Source organism: Saimiri boliviensis, chromosome 13 (genome assembly GCF_048565385.1).
Source record: "Saimiri boliviensis isolate mSaiBol1 chromosome 13, mSaiBol1.pri, whole genome shotgun sequence".
NCBI lineage: Eukaryota > Metazoa > Chordata > Mammalia > Primates > Cebidae > Saimiri > Saimiri boliviensis.
In genome coordinates this window covers 70075520-70100389 of record NC_133461.1, presented here as the reverse complement: position 1 = coordinate 70100389, position 24870 = coordinate 70075520, and the positions used below count along the sequence as shown (strand labels likewise).

Sequence of the window (24870 nt, the reverse complement as noted above, 5' to 3'; positions counted from 1 at the left end):
ACCAACCAAAAAAAGGCCAGGTCCAGATGGGTTCACAGACAAATTCTACCAGACATACAAAGAGGAGCTGGTACCACTCCTTCTGAAACTATTCCAGACAATCCAAAAAGAGAGAATCCTTCCCAAATCATTTTATGAGACCAACATCATCCTGATTATCAAAACCCGGCAGAGACTCAACAAAAAAAGAAAACTTAACGCCAATATCCATGATGAAAATAGATGCAAAAATCTTTAATAAAGTACGGGCAAACCGATTGCAACAGCACATCAAAAAGCTTACACATCACAATCAAGTAGGTTTCATCCCAGGGATGCAAGACTGGTCTACATACACAAGTCTATAAATGTAATCCACCTCATAAACAGAAACAAAGACAAAAACCACCTGATTATCTCAATAAATGCAGAGAAGGCCTTTGACAAAATTCAACAGCCCCTTATGCTAAAAACTCTCAATAAACTAGGTATCAATGGAACTTATCTCAAAATAATAAAAGCTATTCACGACAAACCCACAAACAATATCATACTAAATGGGCAAAAACTGGAAGCATTCCCTTCGAATTTGGCACGAGACAAGGATGCCCTCTCTCACCACTCCTATTCAACACAGTATTGGAAATTCTAGCCAGAGCAATCAGGCAAGAAAAAGAAATAAAGGGTATTCAATTAGGAAAAGAGGAAATCAAATTTTCTCTATTTGCAGATGACAAGTTTGTATATTTAGGAAACCCCATCATTTCAGCCCCAAATCTCCTTAAACTGATAAGCAACTTCAGCAAAGTCTTGGGATACAAAATCAATGTGCAGAAATCACAAGCATTCCTATACATCAATAACAGGCTTAAAGAAAGCCAAATCAAGAAAGAACTGCCATTGACAATTGCCACAAAGAGAATAAAATATCTAGGAATACAACTAACAAAGAATGTAAAGGACCTCTTCAAGGAGAACTACAAACGACTGCTCAAGGAAATAAGAGAGGACACAAACAGATAGAAAAACATTCCATGCTCACAGTAAGGAAGAATCAATATCATGAAAATGGCCATATTGCCCAAAGTAATTTATAGATTCAACGCTATCCCCATAAGCTACCAATGGCCCTCTTCACAGAACTGGAAAAAAACACCTTAAACTTCATATGGAACCAAAAGAGAGCCCACATAGTCAAGACAATCTTATGCAAAAAGAACAAAGCTGGAGCCATCATGCTACCTGACTTCAAACTATACTACAAGGCTACAGTAATCAAAACAGCATGGTACTGGTACCAAAACAGGGATATAGACCAATGGAACAGAACAGACGCCTCAGAGGCAATGCCACACATCTACAACCATCCGATCTTTGACAAACCTCACAAAAACAAGCAATGGGGAACAGATTCTCTCTTTATTAAGTGGCATTGGGAAAACTGTCTAGCCATGTGCAGAAAGCAGAAACTGGACTCCTTCCTGACACCTTACACTAAAATTAACTCCAGATGGATTAAAGACTTAAACATAAGACCTAACACCATAAAAACCCTAGAAGAAAACCTAAGCAAAACCATTCAGGACATAGGCATGGGCAAGGACTTCATGACTAAAACACCAAAAGCATTGGCAACAAAAGCCAAAATAGACAAATGGAATCTAATTAAACTCCAGAGCTTCTCTACAGAAAAAGAAATAATCATTAAAGTGAATTGGCAACCAACACAATGAGAAAAAAATTTTGCAATCTACCCATCTGACAAAGAGCGAATATCCAGAACTACAAAGAACTAAGACATATTTACAAGAAAAAAAAACAAACAAACCCATTCAAAACTGGGAGAAGGACATGAATAGACACTTTTCAAAAGAAGACATATATGATGCCAACAAACATATGAAAAAATGCTCATCATCACTGGTCATTAGAGAAATGCAAATCAAAACCACATTGAAATACCATCTCATGTGGGTTAGAATGGCAATCATTAAAAAATCTGGAGACAACAGATGCTGGAGAGGATGTGGAGAAATAGAAACACTTTTACACTGTTGCTGGGAGTGTAAATTAGTTCAACCATTGTGGAAGACACTGTGGTGATTCCTCAAGGACCTAGAAACAGAAATTCCATTTGACCTAGCAACCCCATTACTGGGTATATATCCAAAGGATTATGAATGGTTTTATTATAAAGACATATGCACACGTATGTTCACTGTGGCACTGTTTACAATAGCAAAGGCTTGGAACCAACCCAAATGCCCATCGATGATAGACTGGACAGGGAAAATGTGGCACATATACACCATGAAATACTATGCAGCCATAAAAAATGATGAGTTCCTGTCCTTTGTAGTGACATGGATGAATCTGGAAACCATCATTCTCAGCAAACTGACACAAGAACAGAAAATCAAACACTGCATGTTCTCACTCATAGGTGGGTGTTGAATAATGAGAACACATGGACAGAGGGAGGGGAGCATCACACACTGGGGTCTCCTGAGGGGGCATAGGCGAGGGACAGCAGTGGCTAGGGAGGTTGGGGAAGGATAATATGGGGAGAAATGCCAGATACAGGTGACGGGGTGAAGGAGGCAGTAAACCACATTGCCATGTATGCAACTATGTAACAAACATGCATGCATGTTCTGCACACATACCACAGAACCTAAAGTGCAATCATATATATATATATATATATATATATATATATATATGTGAAAGTGAAAGACATCCTGTAGAATGGGAGAAAATATCTTCAAATCATATATCCAATTACGGTTTAATATTCAGAATTCATAAAGAAGCTCAATAACAGCAAGACCCAAACAAAATATGGGCAAAGGACTTGAATAGACATTTATCCAAAGAAGATACACAAATGACCAATAAGCACATGAAAAGATGTTCAACATTACAAATCATTAGGGAAATGCAAATCAAAAACACATTAAGGTGGCTATTTAAAAAAAAATAGAAAGTTAGCAAGAATGTGAAAAAATTGAAACCCTGTACATTACTGGTACGAATATAAAATGGTACAGCCACTGTGGCATACAGAATGGAAGTTCCTCAAAAAATGTAAACATAGACTTTCCCAGCAATTCCACTTCTGGTGCTATACTGAAAAGAACTGAAAGGAGGGACTCGAACAGACATGGGTACATCAGTGTTTATAGCAGCATTATTCACATTAACCCAAAAGTGAAAAGAACCCAAGTGTTCATCTGTAGATGAATGGATAAAGAAAATGTGGCATATACATACAGTGAATTATCATTCAGCCTTAAAAAGAAAGGAAATTCTGATGCATGCTACAACATAAATGAGTATTACGCTCAGCGAAATAAGCCAGTCACAAAAGGACAAATAATTTCACTTACAAGGTTCCAAGAGTAATCAAATTCATAGAGAAAGTAGAACGGCAGTTGCCAGAGCTGGGGAGGGGGAAAAACCAGGGCTTAGTGTCTAATGGATATGGAGTTTCAGTTTAAAAAGAAGAAAACATTTCGCAGATAGATGGTGGTGATGGCTGCACAATAATGTGAGTTTATGTAACATCATGACACTGTACACCTAAAAATTATTACAATAGTGAATTTTAATATTTTATATATATATGTGTTTTACTACAATGGGAAAAAAATTAACAATGGTTACCTCTAGGTTGATCGAGATTGATCAATTCTTACCTCCTTTTAAAAATTATTCTTTTCAAACTGTTCTCCATAATATTTTATCACCATCTCTATAATTTAAAAAACTTTTTTATTTTATTACTTAAAGCAAAATATCAGCATTACACTGTTCCTTTTCTGGCTATATAAGATTTTTGTTTATAGTTTTATCCTAAGTTTTTATCTTTACATATCAAAAGGACATAAAACTTAAGAAGTAGTGATACCACAGAAGGATAACAGATTAAGGAGATCATGTGCTCCCTATAGAACATATTAATTTTTGAAAAGCCATTATATTAATCAGTGAAAGCCAATCTCAAGTTGCAGTGGAAAGTACCCCCTAAAATGTGGAAAATAAAACTATTAAATGCCTCCTTTCTCTCTACCAAAATATGTGACCACTTTGCTCAAATTCAATGTCACAGATATAAATTAAGCATAAACAAAAATGCAAAACATTTTATAAATTATTTTAAAGAAATTGTCTTTTCCCTCCTTCCATCCCTACTCAGGAAAGAAAATAAAAGCTCCCCTGAACTCACCGTTGTCTTCTTCAGAGGAAGCAATCAGTGGAAAGCATCATTTTGAAACAGGGTCATCTTCTCCCTCTATTCTACACCCTGAGTCTCCCACAAATCTACCCAGCTAAACATAAACAAACAAACAAAAAAAACACACGAGCCAGAATTTGTAAACAGGACTCATATGTTCAAACAATTAAGTATGATCCTCCAATGACCTTAAGTGTAAATAAATAAGCCTTATTTTTTCATACAGAGGGCAATCACCAGTGATTTTTAGAAACTAAACTGTGTTCTTCACAGAAATGTAAAGACAGAGGACGTGGCACAGTTCGATTCTATTTTCACCAGAACCTTATCTTTACAGAGTAAATACATGTGTGATAGTAACCTTTACACTCTCAGAAACATTCACAAACAAATCCACCAACACTACACGGAGGAAGGGCACAAGAGTAGTCAGGACTGAGGATTCTCTATGAGAATCAACAACAACAGGAACTGTTTTTGAATCTCTCTGCTTCAGAAAGCTCAGCCACTAGCAACTTGGGAACCTGGAAAGAAAAGATATCAGATTTTACCCACTCATCCCTGACCTCCAGAGAACAGTGTGACTGGAGGACCCCTTAAACAAAACAAGGGGAGAACATATAGCAGTGGATGCCATTCTGAAAAAGAAAAATCAAGGGAGAATTGAAAGGAAACATGGTGGATGATAAGAAGCACCAGTTGCATTCAGAGAAGTTGCAAGCAAGGTAGCAGATGACAATAGAGAGCCTGTCTACCTGTATCTCCTTTCGGGGTCACAGCAGGAAAGAGGAAAGAGAAGGGAAGAGAGGGAACTTGAAGCTATAGGTGATCATAAAGTTCTTAACTGAAAGCATAAAAATTTTCTATAATCATAACTTGTTACTTAAATACATCTACCTCTAACAAATATCCAGTAAGACTAAAGTTGCTTTGACTCTGTAACTGCTCTCCACTATGACTGTCTCTCCAACACTGAAGAAACACCAAAATATAGTGAAAGAGCATGAACTTTTCTTGGTTTTAGATATGGCCTCATGTTGTCACCCAGGCTGGAAAGCAGTGGCACAATCACAGCTCACTTCAGCCTCAAACTCTTGCCTCAGGTCCCAAGTAACTGGGACTACAGGTGTGTGCCACCACACTTGGCTAACTTTTTTTTTTTTTACTTTTTGCAAAGACAAGGTTTTGCTATGTTGACCAGGCTGGTCTTGAACTCCTTGGTTTCAAGCAATCCTACCACCTTGGCCTCCCAAATTTCTGATATTACAGGTGTGAGCCACTGCCCCCGGACGACTTTTAAACTCAATGTTGAAAATCATTCTGCCCTTGCTGGGTGACACCGATCAAGTTGCTTAACCTTTATGAAACCACTTTCCTTATCTGTAACGAAATGGATAAACAGAACTTTTTCCTTTCCTCTGGATATCAAACGAAAGCAAAAAGACAATGACAAAAGTTTCACAGAATTTTTTAACTCCATTTTCTATGGAACTAGGAGACAAGTATAATCTCCAGAATTGAAAGTATCTGTAAGGTCTACCAGAGGCAGCTGAGATTGGACAGAAACTTCAAAGAGAAACACAGAGAAATGAATGAATCCAAGCACCACCAGTGAAAGCATGCTTGAAGGTGAAGAACACACCCTGAAGGACATGGCTCTAGTCCATAATTGCACGTATGAGTGCACAAACTGGACTGCAGCCCTCCAGGACTTACGGCATCTCTAAGAATCTGAGGCAAGACCATTTAATAAAAATTTCAGAGATGAATTACATCTGTAGGAAATAGCCCTCTCTCTAGTGCATCAGAGAGAGAGAGAGGTTCTGGGTTGTAAAGCCTAGAAAGCCATCTTGGTTGGAAGCTTCTCCATACCACAGTATCTCTTGAATAAAGCTGGCCTAGGAAAACCCAGCTCACTCAATGATGAGTAATAAAAAGGGAATTGAAAAAGCAATAAAGTTATTATATGAAAAAATGTGAAAGAAAGCCATGAAACTTACCAATAGACAAAGAAAACTCCCTAGAATGTTGCTAGGGGGCAGATGAAACTTGTAACCAAAATTTTGCCATTTTGTAAAACTTAATGAGGCAATCACCTTGAAAGAGAGAGGGAAAGGGAGGAGGACAGGAGGGAGGGATGGAGAGAGGAAGGGAGGTACCACAAAGCACAAATATAAGAACTCAAGGAAAAAACAGTGAGAAAAAAAGAAAAGGGAGAGTATGGAAAAAAATACTTAGGAGAAAAAGTCACATAAATGAAGATGAATTTTAAATTAGCATAATACAGACTAGGTATTGCAGAATCCAAAAAAAGTGTGTGGGGGGGCGGATAGAAGAATGGATTAGAAAAGCCTAGACATTGAAACTCAGGTAAAGGAAAAAGAGGACTGGGGACGGGGGAATGGTAGGTTTGGAAGCATGACAAATGAGAGTCAAAATATGCATACAAGGAATCCCTAAAAAATAAAAACAAGCAATAGAATGAAACAAATATTTAAAGATATTATTCAAGAAAAATGTCCTAAATACAAGATTTAAATCTACATACTGAAAAGGCACCCAGGCCATTCCAAAACGGACCCAGAACAGTCAACAACCAGGCATATCCTAGTAAAACTGAACTTAATAAATCTGACCTTAAAGATAAAGGACAACTCTTGGCCTAGGGTTATGGTTTAAATATTTGACCCCCTCCAAGCCTCATGCTGAAATCTGACTCCCAATATTGCCTATTAGGAGGTATCTGGGCAATTAGGTTGGAAACTCAGGAATAGATTAATGCCCTCCCTCATGAGTTCTCACTCTGTTAGTTACCTCACTGCACTCTCTTGCTTCCTCTCTCACCATGTGATCTCCACAGATACCAGCTCTACTACACCTTCTGCCATGAGTAGAAGCTTCCTGGGCCCTTACCAGAAGCAGATGCTGACACCATGCTTCTTGTACAGCCTGTAGTACTGTGAGCCAAATAAACCTCTTTTCTTTGTAAATTACCCAGCTTCAAGTAGTACTTTATAGTAACACTACACAGACTGAGTAATTAGGCAAAAAGAAAAAAATCAAGTCATCTATAAGAAGGAACTGTACTAAGCTAGCCACGTATTTCTTCAAAGTAATACTCTATGCCACAAATACATATGTTACTGCTTCAAAATACTTAAAATACTTAAGCAAATAAAGCATAAGCCAAGAATTTATACCCAGCCAGGCATTCCTTCAAGTAAAATGACCACTGACTGACAGTTTTGAATGCACAGCCATTCAGGAACTCTTGTCCCAATGATTTTAAGAGACGATGAGGAAAATAAAAGCAAAAGAACTGGCAACTGAATTCATTTAACTATAGAACTAAGATTAAAACAAATGTGATGATTAAAGTAATCAACCAAATCTAAATGTAATAATTAGTGACAATGTAAAAATCATACAACCAGCAAAAACTGCAGTGATGGGGGAGAGCAGCAAAAGATGGTAGGACACAGGATAATGTCACTGACTGCCTTAGCCCTAGTGACTGAGAATCAAAAGCTATCATTGAAATGTGATAAAAAAGTAATATACATATAAGCATATCTAACAGTATGATGGTAAATATACATATGAGCATATCTAATAGTATGACACAAGGGAGTGCAGTGAGGGGAGAGGAAGGAAGAGAACATGTACTCAACACCAGTGGTCATGGTAGCAGCTTCCCTCTAATGAACCAGAGGAGTGAAGACATTCCCTAAAGTTATAATCAAAAGGTTACTATTAGAAAAAATACAAACATTCACAAATATAAAAAATATAACATCAACTTAAAATAGCCCTCATAAGAGACCAATTTAAAAACTATAAAAACAGAAAACATAAAGTTACAGAACTCAGACAAAACATGAAAGCGTAAGTCACATAATCAAAAAGACTTGAAACTATAAAAGCAGAAAACATAAAATGTGACATAACTTAGACAAAACATAATTGTCATATAAATAATGTAAATGAGCTAAGTTTATCAATTAAAAACTTCTCAGATAAATCTATAAAGTAAAATTCAACCCTTTCTCAGAAAAGAAAGAGTTAAGAGAAACTTCCTCAACTTGTATCACAATTAATGATGAGAAATGAGAATCTTTCCTGCTAAGATCAGAAACAAGGCAAGGGCATCCTTCTCACCACCACTTTTCAACATTGTATTATAAGCCCTAGCTAGTGCAATAAGACAAGAAAAGAAAAGGAAATAAAAGGCGTACTGATTTGGAAAGAATAAATAAAACCGTCTTTGTGTACAGATAGGGAAAATCCAGAAGAATGAATACGATTCTGAAACTAATAAGCAACTATATCAACATTCTAGGACATAAAGTTAATATATTAAAGTTAATTGCTTTCCTATAGCAAAGAACAAGTGAAATATGAAATTTAAAATATAATATCATTTATCACTCCCCAAAACAAAATACTTAAACATAAATCTAACAAGATCTGTATGAAGAAAACTACAAAACTCTGAAGAAAGAAAAAAAAAAGAAACTACATAAATTAAACAGATGGTCCATGTTCATGGATAGGAATACTCAATATTGTCAAGATGTCAGTTCTTCCCAACTTCATCAACAGACTCAATGCCACCCCAATCAAACTCCCAGCAAGTTATTCTGTGGGAATTAACAAACTGATTCTAAAATTTACAAGGAGAAGCAAAACACTCAGAGCATCCAACATAATATTGAATAAGAACAAATTCAGTGTGCTAGCACTACCTGACTTCAAGACTTATTATAAATCTACAGTAATCAAGACAGTGTGTTATTGATGAAAAACAGACAAACAGAACAAGAAAACATAATAGAAATCCCAGAAAGAGACTGACATAAATATAGTCAATTGATCTTTGACAAAGGAGTAAAGGCAACATAATGGAGCAGATAGTCTTTTCAACAAATTGTGCTGGAACTACTAGGTATGCTCACGCGAAAATAAATAAACCTAGACACATACCTTATACCTTTCACAAAAATTAACTCTAAATAGATCATAGAGCTCAATATAAAACACAAACTATAAAACTTCCATAAAATAACACAGGAGATGATCTTGGGAATGGCAACAATTTCTTAGATTCAACACTAACGGCATGATCCATAAAAGAAATAATTGATAAGCTAGACTTCATTAAAATTAAAGACTTCTGCTGTGTGAAAGACAATGCCAAGAGAATGAGAACACAAGCCACATACTGGGAAAAAATATTTTCAAAAGACACATCTGATAGAAGACTCTTATTCAAAACATACAAAGAATTCTTAAAACTCAAAAATAAGAAAACAAATAATCCAATTTAAAAATAGGACAAAGACTTTAACAGATAGTCTCTCAAAGATTTAGAGATGGCAAATAAGCATATGAAAAAATGCTTCACATTACAGTTCATCAGGAAAATGAAAATTAAAACAACGAGATACTACTACACACCTATTAGAATGGCCGAAATCCAGAGTGCTGATAATACCAAATGCTGGCATGGATGAACAGCAACAGAACTCTCATTTATTGATGGTGGGAATGCAGCATGGTATGGTCACTTCAGAAGACAGTTTGACAGAGTATCAAAAAAACTAAACATACTCTTAGCATATGATCCAGCATTGTGCTCGTTGGTATTTACTAAAAAAAGTTAAAAACTTATAACCATGCAAAAACCTACTTATGGACATTTATAGTAGATTTATTCATATTTGCCAAAATTTGGAAGTAACTACCTCATGTCTTTCAGTAGAAGAGTGGATAAATAAACTGTGATACATCCAGATAATGGAATGTTATTCAGCACCAAAGAGAAATGAGCTGTCAAGCCACAAAAAAGCCATGGGGGAACCTTAAACACATATTACTAAATGAAAGAAGCCATTCTGAAAGGCTACGTACTCTACAACTTCAACCATATGACATTCTGGAAAAGGCAAAACTATGGAGACAATGAGAACCAGTGGCTGCCACAGGTTGATGGGGGGGAGAGATGAATAGGTGAGGCACAGTGGATGTTTAGAGCAGTGAAGATACGGTATGTGTATGATACGCTAATGGTGAACACGTCACTAAACATTTTTCCAAACCCACAGAATGTACAACACCAAGAGTGAACTCCACCATAAACTATGAACTTTTAGTGATGATGTTTCACTGTGGGTTCATTAATTGTAACAAATATACCACTGTGGTGTGGGATGTTGATAGTGGAGTAGGCTGGTTATGTGAGGGTGAGGTATATAAGAAAATTTTTGTAGCATGTGCTCAATTTTGCTATGAACTTAAAATTTCTCTAAAAAATACTTTTTAAATATTCAACCCAAAAAAGAATGTTTTGCTCACCATGATACAAATAAATTTTAAATTCTGAATGAAATGAAGTCTCTAAGAAAGTATAATTTACCAAAACTTGCTGTACCAAAGCTATCTGAACTGACTTCCACAGGAAAAATAGACAAGATTATCAAAGGCTACCCACCCCTACAAAGAGTAGTCAGTTTCCCTGGAGTAGTCAGCTACTACTCACAATTCTAAAGCCAACTGCCAGGTGCTATGGAGTCACAGCTACTGTAGTCACAGCTGTAGTCACAGCTACTCTGGAGGCTGAGGCAGGAAGATCACTTGAGCCCAGGAGTTCAAAACCAGCCTGGGCAAGACAGCAAGATCGCAAGATTTTGTCTCTAAATAAAAATTCCTTTAATAAAAGGAAATTCTAAAGCTTCTTATACTTCTCTAGAAAAAAAAAAACCAGAAACCTCCAGGTTTTTACAAGAAGTAAAAGTAGCATTGATATTAAAGCCTAAAAAAGAGCAAACAAAAAGTGTACTGCTCACTGATTATATTCAGTGGAAAAATCATAAAGCATTGCAAGAATAATCCAACATTAACTAAGAGCGAAACATAATCAAGTGCAGTTTATTTGGGAAATGAAAACGTAGTTCAACATTAGAAATTCATTATTAAAATTAGTTATACTAATGTTATAATAAACACCAGATGCAAGACTCAGAAGAAGACATGAATACTTCCATCACCACCACATACCACATTTTAACACTGTACTGGAGCTAATAGAAATAGAGGGTTTTTTTCTTTTTTTGTGAAAGAAAAGATAAAATAATGGCATGGAAAAATAGTCAAACTTTTTCCTCTGCAGAGTCTCACAACACAGCAATCAACACAAAAGTTTTCTGTGAGCAAATGTGGGGAGGGGAATTCCCCACACACCAAGCAAGCAAGCAAGCAAGCAGTTCTGCATGGCCACCCCCTGGGTGTCCTCCAATTCAACTCAATCTGACCCTCCCTACCTGCAGACAGTGTCAGATCCCACAGGTTGCTGGTTCAGTACCCAGGACTGTCCCCAACTTGTGACCTATGCTTCTGGCCAACCAGCTATAAATCAGGATTCCTATTTCTTAGGTTTGATTAACTAGCTAGAGCAGCTTACAGAACTCAAGGAAACACTTACTTACCTTTACTGCTTTATTATACAGCATTTATTAGAAAGGATACAGATGAAGAGATGCATAGGGCAAGATATGGGGGAAGAGACGTGGAGCTTCCATGCCCTTCCCAGGGATGCAGCCCTCCAGGAACCTCCATGTGTTTATCCGGAAGCACCCCAGCCCTTTGGGTTTTTATAAACTTTATTATGTGGACATAACTGATTACATCATTGGCCACTGATGATCAACTTAACCTTCATCCTCTCTCCCCTCCCTGGAGGGTGGGGGTGGGGCTGAAGGTCCCAATCCTCTAGTAATACCTTGATCTTTCTGGTGACCAGCCCCATCCTGGAGCTACCTAGGGGCTGCCACCCATCAGTCAGTCATTAAAATACAAAAGACATCACTGTGGAGATTCTAAGGATTTTTAGGTTGTGTGTCAGAAAAAGGGGTCAAAGATCAAACTTTTCTATTACATTATATTTTTATAATATTACATATTTTAGTAAAATATTATATCAATATAATTATATTAATAAAACAAGAATTTTCTATTATATTTATATAATATTACAGATGGCTATTTGCAAATAATTACTATAGGCTACAAATAATCAGATCCTATTTACAGTAGAAATAAAAAAGATTAGGTTTCCAGGAATAACCACCAATAAGGTTAATAAAGTTTTCTAAAGAAAACTACAGAAACTACAGACACAAAAGAATTCTTGAACAAATGGAAGATATGCCAGGATTAGGACAGGAAAACTCAACACCATAAACATGCCAATGCTCTGAAATGTATAAATGTAGTATGACCACAGTAAAAAATACCACATTTCGAAAAGCTAGACAAGCTTGATTATAAAGCTAAAGTGAAAAAATTAACAAAAAAGTAGTACCAAGAAAATTGGCAGGGAGTGGGAAGTTCTATCAGATAAGGATACACGTAGAAAGGCCCCAAAATTAATAGATTAATTAAAAGAATAATGGTTAAAAGAACAGGAAATCAAACCAATTAATCAGATCAATGAATCCAAAACTATACCCAAATGCAAACAGAAATTCAGTGTATAGTAAAGGCAGCATTTCAAATCAGTGAGTAAAAGATAGATTATGCAAGAAATGATACTGGAATTGGGTAATTATTTAGGGAGAAAATTGTATTCATAACTCATACCACCACAGGATAAATTTCAAAGATAAATAATTTGGGTATTTTGCCTTGTTTAAAAAAAGGACTTTCTGAAAGTAATAGAAGAGAACATCTGGAGGAATTTCTTTATAATTTTGAAAGATGCTCTCTAACTGTAACTATAAATGCAGAAGTCCCAAAAGGAAAAACTGATAGAATTGACCACATCATCTACAAGATGAGCAATGATTCAGCCGGAAAAGAGAAAAAGAGTAAGAACAGGCAGTCAAGGAAAAGGAAATACAAACAGCTCATAAATCTGTGGAAAGATAGTAAATCTCACCCATAATAAAAATAAGTACAAATCAAAATAACTATACTTAATTTTTTTCCCAGTAGGTGACAGATACCTTTAAAAAACTGAAAACATGCTCTGTTGGCAAAGATGCAGAGAAACAGTCCTCTAGTATATTGCTGATGATTGTGTGAACTCGTGTAACCTGAAGGGTAGGCATTGGTAATAATCACTTAAAACTGCAAATAAATATACCCTTATCCCAGCAACCTCACTTCTGGGTATGTATCCTACAAATGCATGTTCACATGTGGGAAAATACGTGTACATAATATACGACGACTGCCAACTACTCAAACATCTATTTATACGACAAAGGGTTAAAAAATCTAGTGTATCCATTCAATCCAGTCAAAACTATGCAACTGTACAACAGAATGAGGCTGCTCTCTGGGAAGTGATATGCAACGATTTCCAAGGTCAAGTTTAAGTGAAATAAACCAAGGTGTAAAACTGTGTATATAGAATCTACAATTTAGACATAAAAAGATAAATAATATTTTATGTTTATTTCATATGCTTACAATTTTGGAAAGTATACACAAGAAAATACCAAAAATATTTAAATACTGGGAAGTGGGAGAACTGGATGGATGGGAAATAGGCATAGGAGAGAAATTTTTCAATAAACATCTTTTTATATGTTTTTGAGCTGCTTGACTAAAAAAGCATATTTTAAAAATGAAAGGTATAAATTAATAAATTAATACATTTGAAAATTATTGTGAAGACCATTAAGACAGCCCAGAGCCTAATACAAAGTTGACGCTCAATAAATGCTAAGATACTTCCTTCTACATGGGACAAGGACATGTCAACTGAAGAGTGATGATGTTCATACATTTGGAAAAAAGAGCTTTATTTCTCAGAAAGGGCTGCACCCTGCAAGTGGCCTTTATACAGGCTGGGAAGTGTAGCCTCTGGCCAGAAGCCAGAAACAGGCACCTCAAGGGTGGAAAGAATAAGACAGGGATTTATACTCAATGAGGTTGCCAAATATGCATATTCAATGAGCTCTAGGAGGAGTCATGAATATTTATGAAAGGAGAAACATGCACATGCACACTGAGCTTCATGCCTCTCTGTGGGACCCATGTTTTAAAAATGGTGGCATAAGCATGACCCAAGGGTGGAGTATTTGGCCATGTGACATCAAAAGGTGAAGCTGAGGACATGACAACCTGAACTGCACCTCCTCTGTAGACTCACCAGAACCACTCCAAGGTCGGTGGCTTCATATCAGGAAGAGAATGCTGGTTAGTTGTTTGATCAAAACCACAAAAGGGAGGAACAACATCAGGCGGCTGCTGAAATGAGTAGGGAGCTTCTAGCCCGCAGGGAGGAGAGCCTGACAGTGTCATCAAGGTGAGGGGTCTCATGAGGCATGTTCCCCCTCCTGTCACAGCCAGGACTCAGTTCTAAGGTTTCTCTGGGTGCCCCTTGGTCAAGAGGGGGTCCATTCATTTGGCTGGGAGCTTAGGATTTCATTTCTCAGACAATACCACAAAACAGTGATGACAGCCCAGAAGCAAAGCAGGAAGCCAGGGGACATGTCTCGTGACATCCCCATGTCAGCACCAGCGAGCTCCTGAGCAGGAAGACCTGCTGCTCTCCAAGACCCTGCTCCCTGGGCCTCTGGGCCCATCATGTCCAGCTTCTCAACCTCTCACAACTTATTTTCTTTCTCTCTAAAACTGAGCCCATGTCCCTCTATCTTTAGAAACAAACTTTGCTTCATCTTGCTAGGCCATCAAGTACCACTTCCATTTAACACCAAAATCCTTAATTAAAAAAAATACATGCACCATATGGAAATCTCTCCACTTCCTCTCCATCTGCTCCTTCTGACTTCCTTGAAATCTGGCTTTGATTTCAAAGACTTGCCTGATGCTGTGCTCTTCGGCAATGACCCCCTCTTGCTATTCTGATGGTATTTTCTCAGCCAGTCCCTATCCAACTTTTCACCTTTCCCCATGGAGGTGCTGCTGCTTGTCCACTACTTGAAGTTCCTTCCTTAATTTCAGCAGCCCCATGTACCTCGGGGCCACAAGCACTCATCATTGATTAAGGACCAGATGCTGTGCACTGGAGAGAACAGCACACACAGCTGCGGGGAGGATTCATGAGTTCACACTTAACAAACGTTAACCAAAGTGGCTCCATCACTATCGACGTCATTTCTTCAGAAGACAATGGATAGCCAGGGGATAGGGCTCTGCTGCGGAGTCCGCAGCCCACAGAGGGAGTCAAACAGAACAGCAGTGAGCCCAGGACAAGACACTGACTTCTAAGAATAAGCACATTAGGAGGTTCCCCAAAGCAAAGGGAGAACCAGATGACAAGAAGTAGCTTATCCATGACAGTAACCGTGATAATGAGAAGAAGAAAAAGATGTCTGCCTTTCCCGTCAGCACTTGATATGTCACACTTCAATAAACACTTAGTCTCGTTTAACCATGTAAAGAAAAACTTTCCAAAAGCTCAAGACCCCAAATTCCTTATGCAAAAGGGAAAGTTAAGCCAAGCAGATAAGCCAGGCAATGCCCTTTTCCGCAGGAACAGCTGTTAGGAGCATTAGGCATCAGCCAGACCCCGCAGAATGGTGAAAGCCTCAGGACCCCAAAAGGGCTACCCCACAGATCATTCCTCAGTAAATTCTTTGCTGGCATCCCATAAACAAGAACATCTCACTGGAACTTCAGGTCTACAATCTGACTCTAGCTTAAAACTGAAGTCTGTTCCGTTCCACACTTATCATGTCTATTACAAGCTTAGCTTCCCAGGTGCAGAATAAAGACGAGATCAGTCATTCCTTCACCTACCCAGAGACGTCTGCATAACTGATTCCTCCTTCATGCCCTTTTATTCCTCTTCAAACATTCACCTTATCTTATGTAAAATGTAGATTTACTGGCACTAACTAAAGTCTCACAAGAATGTAATCATTCGCCTTACAGCCCACCTGCTCCTCTTCCGCGCCTTCCCCTCTTTAAGGAAATGTGTAAATACTGAGCCTCCTGAAAATGTCTTTAGAAAAAGAGACACAGATGTGTCTGTCTGTGGCTTGTATTCTTCCAGATGTGCCCTAAACCTGGCTTAATAAATGTCAACAAGTGAGACCTTTGCCTCAGTCACTCATCTCAGCTATCAACCACATGTAACCATATACAATTTATATTGCCATCCATGTTACAGATGAGGAAACTGAGGTTGGCTCCAGAGCACTCAGCAGTTCCAAGATGGGTGGGTGCACCATCTTGGGAAGCTGAGTGCAGGGATCAGCCTGGAAAGGGCCTTCAGCATTGCCCACGTGGAGAGGGAGAGTGGAGGAGACACTGAGCAGCTGGGGAGTCCACAGGAAGCATGGAAAGGGAGAGGCTCCAAGCCTCCCTTTAAACGGTGGGCGGACTGCAAGCCAGGGAGACTGTCTGGGCAGTGAGGGGAGGTGCCTGTGGTGCCAAGTGAATCTGAGAGCTGGTTTTCCACTGGTGGAGTGAATGGGGCAGAATTCTGGTCAGAGCAGTCCCAAAGGCTTAGTGCACTCCACATCTCTACCTCTTGAAATCTTACACTGGGTCTTCCTTGTGGGATCAAAGCACTGCCATCAGCCTCCCCAAGACGTCCACACCCATGACTGCAAGGCTAATTTCAAAATGTGAAAAGAAAATAAAATCCTAGGACCCCAAACTCACTATGGCCTAAGGGAAAAGTTAAGCTGGGAAACTGTCATGCAAAAAGCTGACTTTCTTTTTATTTCTATACAGATTGCTGCAAGATAAAAGGCCACATGTCTCCCCGGGTGGCCTCCTTCACCCTAACAATGTAAGTTAACAGCTCATCTTGGCAGGCATGGCACAAAGGCAAGATAAGAAATCATCCCTCTGCCATCTTGAGACACATGCACATTTGACTTCTTCCTCTACTCTGTTTACTTTACCCCATGTAAAATGCAGATTACTGAACAAGAGACACAGGCGTAACTGACATCCCACTACCCTTCCTTTCACATGTCACATGTGGATTAAGTGAGCGAAAATCAAAGCCTCACAAGAATATAACCACTCACCTCACCACCTACCCTCCCATTTTCTTTTCTCCTTCCCCTCCTGTCCGCTCTTTCCCCTTTAAATAATGAAGGTGTCAAAATCCGTTTTGGATCCTACTGCGATGTGTATGTCTTTTCCCCTGGTGCATCCTCAGCCTTGACAAAACGAGTCTCTAAATCGAGACCTGTCTCAGACACGTCATAGTTTACAGCGGTGGGCACTGGAGGTTCCAGACCGTCAGCAGCAGTCCACTCCAGGCCCTCCGTCCCAGCCAGGACGCCTTGCCTCAGAGTCAACATGCTCAGGCCAGAAGCCACCAGCTAAACCCACAGGCTGCTTCTTGCTCTTCCCCATTCTGCTGCTGTTCTCGGAACTTAGAAGGTCCTTGGGACATATTCAGAGAGTTAATAATTTCAGAACCTTGTCAAAAAATAGACTTGGACTCAAGATGGTTAATGGAGCCACGCTCATGTAATTCATTTTCAAGATTTGGTATACTAATTCTGACTTTTTTTCTCACTGTCACCCAGGTTGGAGTGCAGTTGCGCGATCTCGGCTCACTGCAACCTCCACCTTCCAGGTTCAAGCGGTTTTCCTGCCTCAGCCTCCCAAGCAGCTGGGACTAAAGGCATGTGCCACCATGCCCAGCTAATTTTTGCATTTTTAGTGGAGACTGGGTTTCACAACGTTGGCCAGGCCGGTCTTGAACTCCTGACCTCAGGTGATAAACTCTGAGACTTTTTGAAGATTATATCCTTCTCTGAACTTGATTATCTCCTTTATTACAAATGTTCACCAAGGAAAAAGACCAAGATGAAGAGATTAACCGAACATTTCAGAGTATTCACTGGAAATCCTCATACTCCTTATACATTTAACAACAGCCACAAGACATCCGATCCCATATGCTGAATAGTTTGTTCATCATGCACTTTTGTCAAAATTTCCATATTTTTAATATTACTTTAAAGTATTTTTAACTTAATTACTGAGGGGTGTTTTGCTTGGAGTTTGGTGCCTCCTAAAATGCGGCACCTCACTTGAGTCAAGGCCCTGCCAAATAAGGACCTGACTTGGAAGCAAGAAAAGAGCAAAGAATGTGAACACATTTGTTATTTCCAGCTCAGGACCCAAAAACCATCCTCATTTCTTTTCCCACATCCAGTCCTCTCCTAAATGCCAATCATGCCATTTCCACGGCACGAGAGCTCACTTCCAGAAGCTGAGAGTAAAAAGGGGCATCCCTGGTGAAAGCAAGCACAGGATATGCTGCAGCCAGGCATGGTGGTGGCGTCCGTAGCTCCAGCTACTTGGGAGGCCGAGGCACAAAGCAAGATCCTGTCTCTACAAAAAGAAATGTATGCAGAAAATTGAAATGGATAAAGACACATCTTTTAAAAGGCAAATTTCTAAAAAAACAAAATCAAGCTTTTTCTGTGGAGTGAGAAGGAAGTGGTTTTCTTTCTACTGCTCCTCTTCCCAACTGCTTCCCCTTGAGCAAGCTTCATAAAAGTAGAAATCCAGAGAGATGCTGCCACCGATTTTGTAACTATTTGTGAAGAAAAGAAAACTCTAAGTCAAAGCATCTGTGTGACACAAATTTGCATTATCCATCTGTGAGGGATACAGCTGAATACAAAAAAAGAAGTGAGAAATATGGCCTGGTGTGGTGGCTCATGCCTGTAATCCCAGCAATTTGGGATGCCAAAGCAGGCAGATCACCTGAGGACAGGAGTTGGAGACCAGCCTGGCCAACATGGCAAAATGCCATCTCCATTAAAAAAAAAAAAATTGCCAGGTGTGGTGGTGCACGCCTGTAGTCTCAGCTAGTGGGCAGGCTGAGGTAGAAGAATCACTTGAACCTGGGAGGCGGAGGCTGCATTGAGCCAAGATCGTGCCACTGCACTCCAGCCTGGAGCAACAGACCACAACTCCTTCTCAAAAAAAAAAAAAAAAAAAAAAAAGGAGGAAAGAAAGAAATATGGATGACAGGCCAATCATAGTGGCTCACACCTGTAATCTCAGTACTTTGGGAGGCCAAGGCGGGTGGATCACCTAAGGTCGGGAGTTCAAGACCAGCCTGGACAACATGACGAAACTCCATGTCTACTAAAAATACAAAAATTTGCCAAGCATAGTGGTGCACACCTGTAGTCCCAGCTACGGGGGAGGCTGAGATGGGACAACAGCTTGAACCCAGGAGGTGGAGGTTGCAGGGAGCCGAGATCAAGCCACTGCATTCCAGCCTGGGCGACAGAGCAAGACTGTCTCAAAACAAAAAAAACAACAACAACAACAAAAAAAAAAAAGTGAGAAAAGTGACTGGCTTAAATAAATAATAAAAATTAGGAAGTGAGAGCCGTTTTAAAACTCAGCTGTGAAGTAAAAGTCCTCACATAAAAAAATTAAGAAGGGAAATGTAGACAATTTTTCACAAAGAAGTAATTGTCAAATTATGTAAGTGTGTGGCAATACAACATAGACTCTGATGAGATCATCACTTGACTTTTTTCTTAGGATAAAGTTTTCTATGCTGTGAATTAAAATTTTCTATGTGTCGCTCAAAAGAACAAGCATGGCTAGTTTTTTGCAAAAAAAAAAAATTCTAAATATAATTATTCTGGCTTTCAACTGCTTTCTGCACAAATAAAGATTTTAAGTTTGTATGTTTAATCTTTTTTTTTTTTTTTAGATGGAGCCTCACTGTTGTTGCCCAGGCTGGAGTGCAATGGCGCAATCTCAGCTCACTGCAACTGCCACCTCCTCGGGTTTCAGCAATTCTCCTGCCTCAGCCTCCTGAGTAGCTGAGATTACAGGTGTGCACCACCACGCAGCGGCTAATTTTTGTATTTTTAGTGGAGATGGGTTTCACAATGTTGGCCAGGCTGGTCTCGAACTCCTGACCTCAGGTGATCCACCTGCCTTGGCCTCCCAAAGTGCTGGGATTACAGGTATGAGTCACCATGCCTGGCCTTGTATGTTTATTCTTAATACCTTATTTTTGGAAGAAGAATCTCTATTATAATTTTCCAAACCTGATAGTTGTAAAATTGAATGGAAAAGACTAGAAACAAGAGGACATAAAGAAAATAATTCAGAGCTCTACACAACCACCTAAAATTTGAGGGAGATGAATTGATCCCAAAGAAAATTAAATAGCTGCAACAAGCCAAATAAACTATGGTTTTCAAACATCACCCAGCGGTAGGTCCCAGACATAGGCTTTGGAAACGTGTGCAACTCCATCTGAAATCACAGAGTCACGACATCTAGAAGGAAGGTGGCCGGGCAGCCAAACTGCATAGAGACCTCTGTGCCGGGCCAGAGAGCCAGTTTCCTGGAGCCCTGCAGAGTGCTCAGGCTGAAGTAACCACTTCTTGCTGCCTTCATCAACATGAGAGGGGAGGGGAGAAACGGCTGTTGTAGAAAAGTCACTGCAAAACCAAGTATCTCAAACTACGCTCTCCACACTGAACTCAGCATTCTCTCTTGTAAACAGAACAATGCATAAACCACAGAAGAGCTTATGATGAGATAGGCGATAAAACACATTATCTCATCATAAAGTTGAAATCTCAGGATGGAGTCAGAAGTAACTATGATTCCTGCAACAATGCAGATACCATTGTTTTCAAGTCGAAACATAATTTTTTATAATCTGCGAATGCACCATACATAGTTTTTTGGTTTTGGTTTTTCATCCTTTCTTCCCTCGAGAGTATCAGTCAAGAACTTGTTTATTATAAAATTATTATAAAAATTATAATAAAAATTAGACATAGTGGCCTCAAGTAATGTCTCATGACCTGAGCATTAAATCATAAGTCTCAGAGCTATGAGGCAATTGTGTCCTAAAACACTTACCTCAAAGGTCACCTCATTTGGAGTTTCCAAAATTTCAGCCACTGGAATGTACTTTTCATGGTTTTTGCCATGAATATAGGCCACCTGTACTGTTTATTTCCTTATTTTTTGATATACCTAATCACTCTTTTGGCTGATAATAATTTTTTTAAAGAAGAACTTCTATTACTACCATAAATAGAAAGCCACTATCACTGGTCATAAGTTACAGGCAAATCTAAAACACACGCACACAGCAATGAGAAAGTCATCTAGTGATAACTTTTAGGGAGAGACAAACTGAACTAAACAAGTGTCTCAAATGCTTAATGAACTCGGCTTGCTACAAGGAGAGAGTTCAAGTCCTGCTTCCATCCATCTCTAAAACTCCAACTTTTCTGATCTCTCCAAAGTGGAGGAGCAGTGTGGTGTCTGTAAACAAAATGCCATCAAACAAGAGGAAACTCGGGAATGACCCAGCTCCAGCATAGCAGTTGCATGACCTGGGCCAGCCACTTGGCCACTGCACACCTCTGTTACCTGTCCATGAACTGGGATGAATCATACCGCCCATGGCCCCTCCAGAGGGGTGTGCACTACAACTGATTCATGTTTCTACACCATAAAGTCCGCACGAGCAAAAGGTGCTATGACGGAAAGGAGCAGCAGTAAGTTAATCAATACTATGAAGTATTTAATCAGTGTAAAGGGCTTTATGCTGCAGCAGCATTTTAAAAATCTAATCAGTGAATGACCTCACACACTAAACAGCTTGATATATTCCAGAGGCAGCAGGCTCTGAGTTCACCAACAGTCACTGCGAGTGCTGAGCTCTCCATCCATTCTTAAGCTCTCTTCATTTAAAGCCAGAAAGCTGCACAACCAAGGAAGGGACAGCGAGTCACTGGAGAAGGGGGACTGCAGTCCGTGGTGGGGAGGGAACATGACTCAGTGTAAAGTAAGAGGGCTTTTCTAATGGGGACAGCAACAGCATTGCCCATGTGCACCCACCAAACAAGAGGTCCATCACCCAAGGTCCTGCCTGGGTCTGTGACATTTAAGTTTCATTATGAATCCCAGCACTTTGAAAGGCTGAGGAGGGTGGATCACCTGAGGTCAGGAGTTCAAGACTAGCCTGACCAGTAGGGTGAAACCTTGTCTCTACTAAAAATACAAAAATTAGCCAGGTGTGGTGGCGTGAGCCTATAGTCCCAGCTACTCAGGAGGATGAATGGAAAATCGCCCAGGTTGCAGTGAGCTGAGATCGTGCCACTGCACTGCAGCCTGGGCGATATAGGGAAACTCCATCTCGAAAAAAAAAGATTCACTATGAATTAAAGCTTCATCCCCAGAAACTAGTGATGGCCACAGGCAGCAGGGGAAAGAGGGAGTGGTGCACAGGGAAAGCCAGCAGCTCCAGGTGAGTGGCCCTGACTTGAAGGGACCCCTTTGCTGAATGCTCCCAGTGCTGACAATACTCAGGGAACAGCAACTTTGCAAGGACAGGAAGCAAGGGACCAAGGACAGGAAGCAAGGGACTGGACGAGCCAGGAAGCGAGGGTGGCAGACACGTACTCAACCACACAGTAATGTAGAAAATTCTATTCCAGATGACACAGAGAGACAAATATTTCACATAATGTGAAATTTAACCGTGTACACTGATAAAGATTAAAAGAAGACATAGATTCTTCTAGTAGAAACAGTTGGTGTCATATGATAAAAATTTTTTTCTTAAATGGCTTTTATTTTTATAATAGGAGTAACAAACGTTCATTGGAGAAAATACAAAAATAGAGATAAACAGAGAAGATAAAATCACCCATAATCCCACCACTCAGACAGAAACATTACTTATATTTTGGGTTATTCTTCCAGACTTTCCTCTATATGAATATAAACATACACATTTTTAACTGAAGTGGGATCACAGTGCACATACTGTCTTTTAACACGCTTTCTTTAACTCAGCCTGCCTTGAACGTTGCCAGGTTCAATAGATACACTTCAACAATATTGTAAGGTCTTCCCAGTGGCACCCAGGGAAATTGACAGGTGTAGCACCAATTGTTCTACCAATTCTAATTGTTCAATTTGTCAAAAAGATAAAGGATAACCAATTTCAAATATTAATTTTTAAGTGATGAATGCTTTCTAATGGGGAAATCTTACTTGTAAATCCATCAAAATGAATGCAGACAAAAATAAAATACTCTTTGTTTTTCAATAAAAAAAATCATCTGAGTAGCTGAGCAAGCCAGGATCTTCCATCTAAGTTGCTTTGGGGATGTATGCCTTAGGCTTGGGGCTAAAGAAGCTGGGAGTCTCTACAGATTGAAGCTGTCCCTGAGAGCTTAGGACACATGTAGGGGCAATTTAAGAAATACCTTTTTGTGGCTATAGACTTTGCCTTTACAGTAAACTATCTTCCTTGGGAATTAACCTGTTACCACTGTGAGAAGCTGCTATCTTTGGCAATGCCTTGACACCTGCTTCACCTGATACAGGTGCATAACTGCACCAGCTTCTTTATGGCAGGTGTGTGCATGGGGCATCCTTCTCCATCCTTTTACTTCCAAGCCTTCTGGATTCCTTCAGCTAACATGTCTATTGTAAGCAGCAATTTTTAAAATTTTCAGTTTGACACAATCTTGGTATTAACTAGTACATTTAGTTCAGTTGCATTTGTGTTTGAGTGAAAACTGACCATGCTGCTGTTTTCTATTTACCTTCTCTGTTTGGTTTGTACATCTCTCCTTTCTTACTTTCTTTTGGATTCACTGAGTACTTCTTATGGGTTCAGTTTTCCCTCCTCTATCACCACATGCATCATGCATTATTAGTATTCTAGTGGTTACTTTGGAGATTGTAACCTGTACCCTAACTCACTACAGCCCAACAGAAATTAGTTCTCCAACAGCATCCCTAACAACAGCAGGACCCACTATCCATGTCCACCATCAAGGCTGTTCCCATTATGTGTTTTAATTCTGCCTGCACATCACACCTGATGAGGCACCACTGTGACTTGCTGGTGTCGGGTAGTCACTGTTCACTCAGAACCGCTCGTGGCTTTACTGTTTTCATGGCTCTGCATTCATTTCTACACTTCCATGCTTCCATCAGGACCCTTTTCCCTTCCACCTCAAGAATTTCCCTCAGTATTTCTTTTACCCTAAGTCTTCTGGTATCCAGTTCTGTCTGATTCTGTTTGTCTGAAAATGTCCTTTGGTGGCCTTCATTTTTGAATAGAATTCTAGGGAAAGAGTTACTTTCTTCACTTTAAAGGTTGTCATTTCATTGTCATCCGATTTCTATGATCTCTGTGGAAAAGTCAGCTGTCAGCCATAGAGCTATCCCTTCACTCAGATGTGCCTCCAGTCCCACCTACATTTCCACATGTTCTGGTTTTGCAATGACATGTCAAGTGTGGTTCTCTGTGTATTTACCATGTTTGGAATTTGTAAAGTTTCTTGAATTTATGGCTTCATGTCTGACAGAGTTTAGGATACTTCTCAGCCAGTATCAATTCTAATCCTGCTGGCACCCCCATCTCTTCTCTCCTCTCATGGTCCCTCACCTTCACAGAGTGGGCTTTTTCTCCATGTCTCCTGTGGCTCTCATGCTCTTTCCTCCATTTTTTCATTCTTTTCTTTTCTATGCCATACTCTGGATATTTTCTATCAATCTCCATTACAGAATTCACTCTCCTGTGTGTAATCTGCTATCCAATTTATGTGTAATTCTTCATTTCATTTATTGTACTTTTTATTCCCAGACTTTTCATTTAAGTCTATTTTTATACATTCCATTTCATT

At 39.4% G+C, this 24870-nt stretch overlaps 1 protein-coding gene across 13 annotated transcripts in view; it reads right to left on the bottom strand.

Annotated features, from left to right (window-relative positions):
- Positions 1–24870, bottom strand: part of LDLRAD4 (low density lipoprotein receptor class A domain containing 4) — a 418190-nt gene that overhangs the window by 296840 nt on the left and 96480 nt on the right. Inside the window, exon 1 of one of the 13 annotated variants that reach the window (XM_074383798.1) lies at positions 4208–8003. The exons of the other annotated variants lie outside the window; for them this stretch is intronic. The gene's annotated coding sequence lies outside the window, so the exon portion shown is untranslated. Of the gene's footprint in view, positions 1–4207; positions 8004–24870 lie in introns of those variants that run through there. 13 annotated transcript variants of the gene reach the window in all.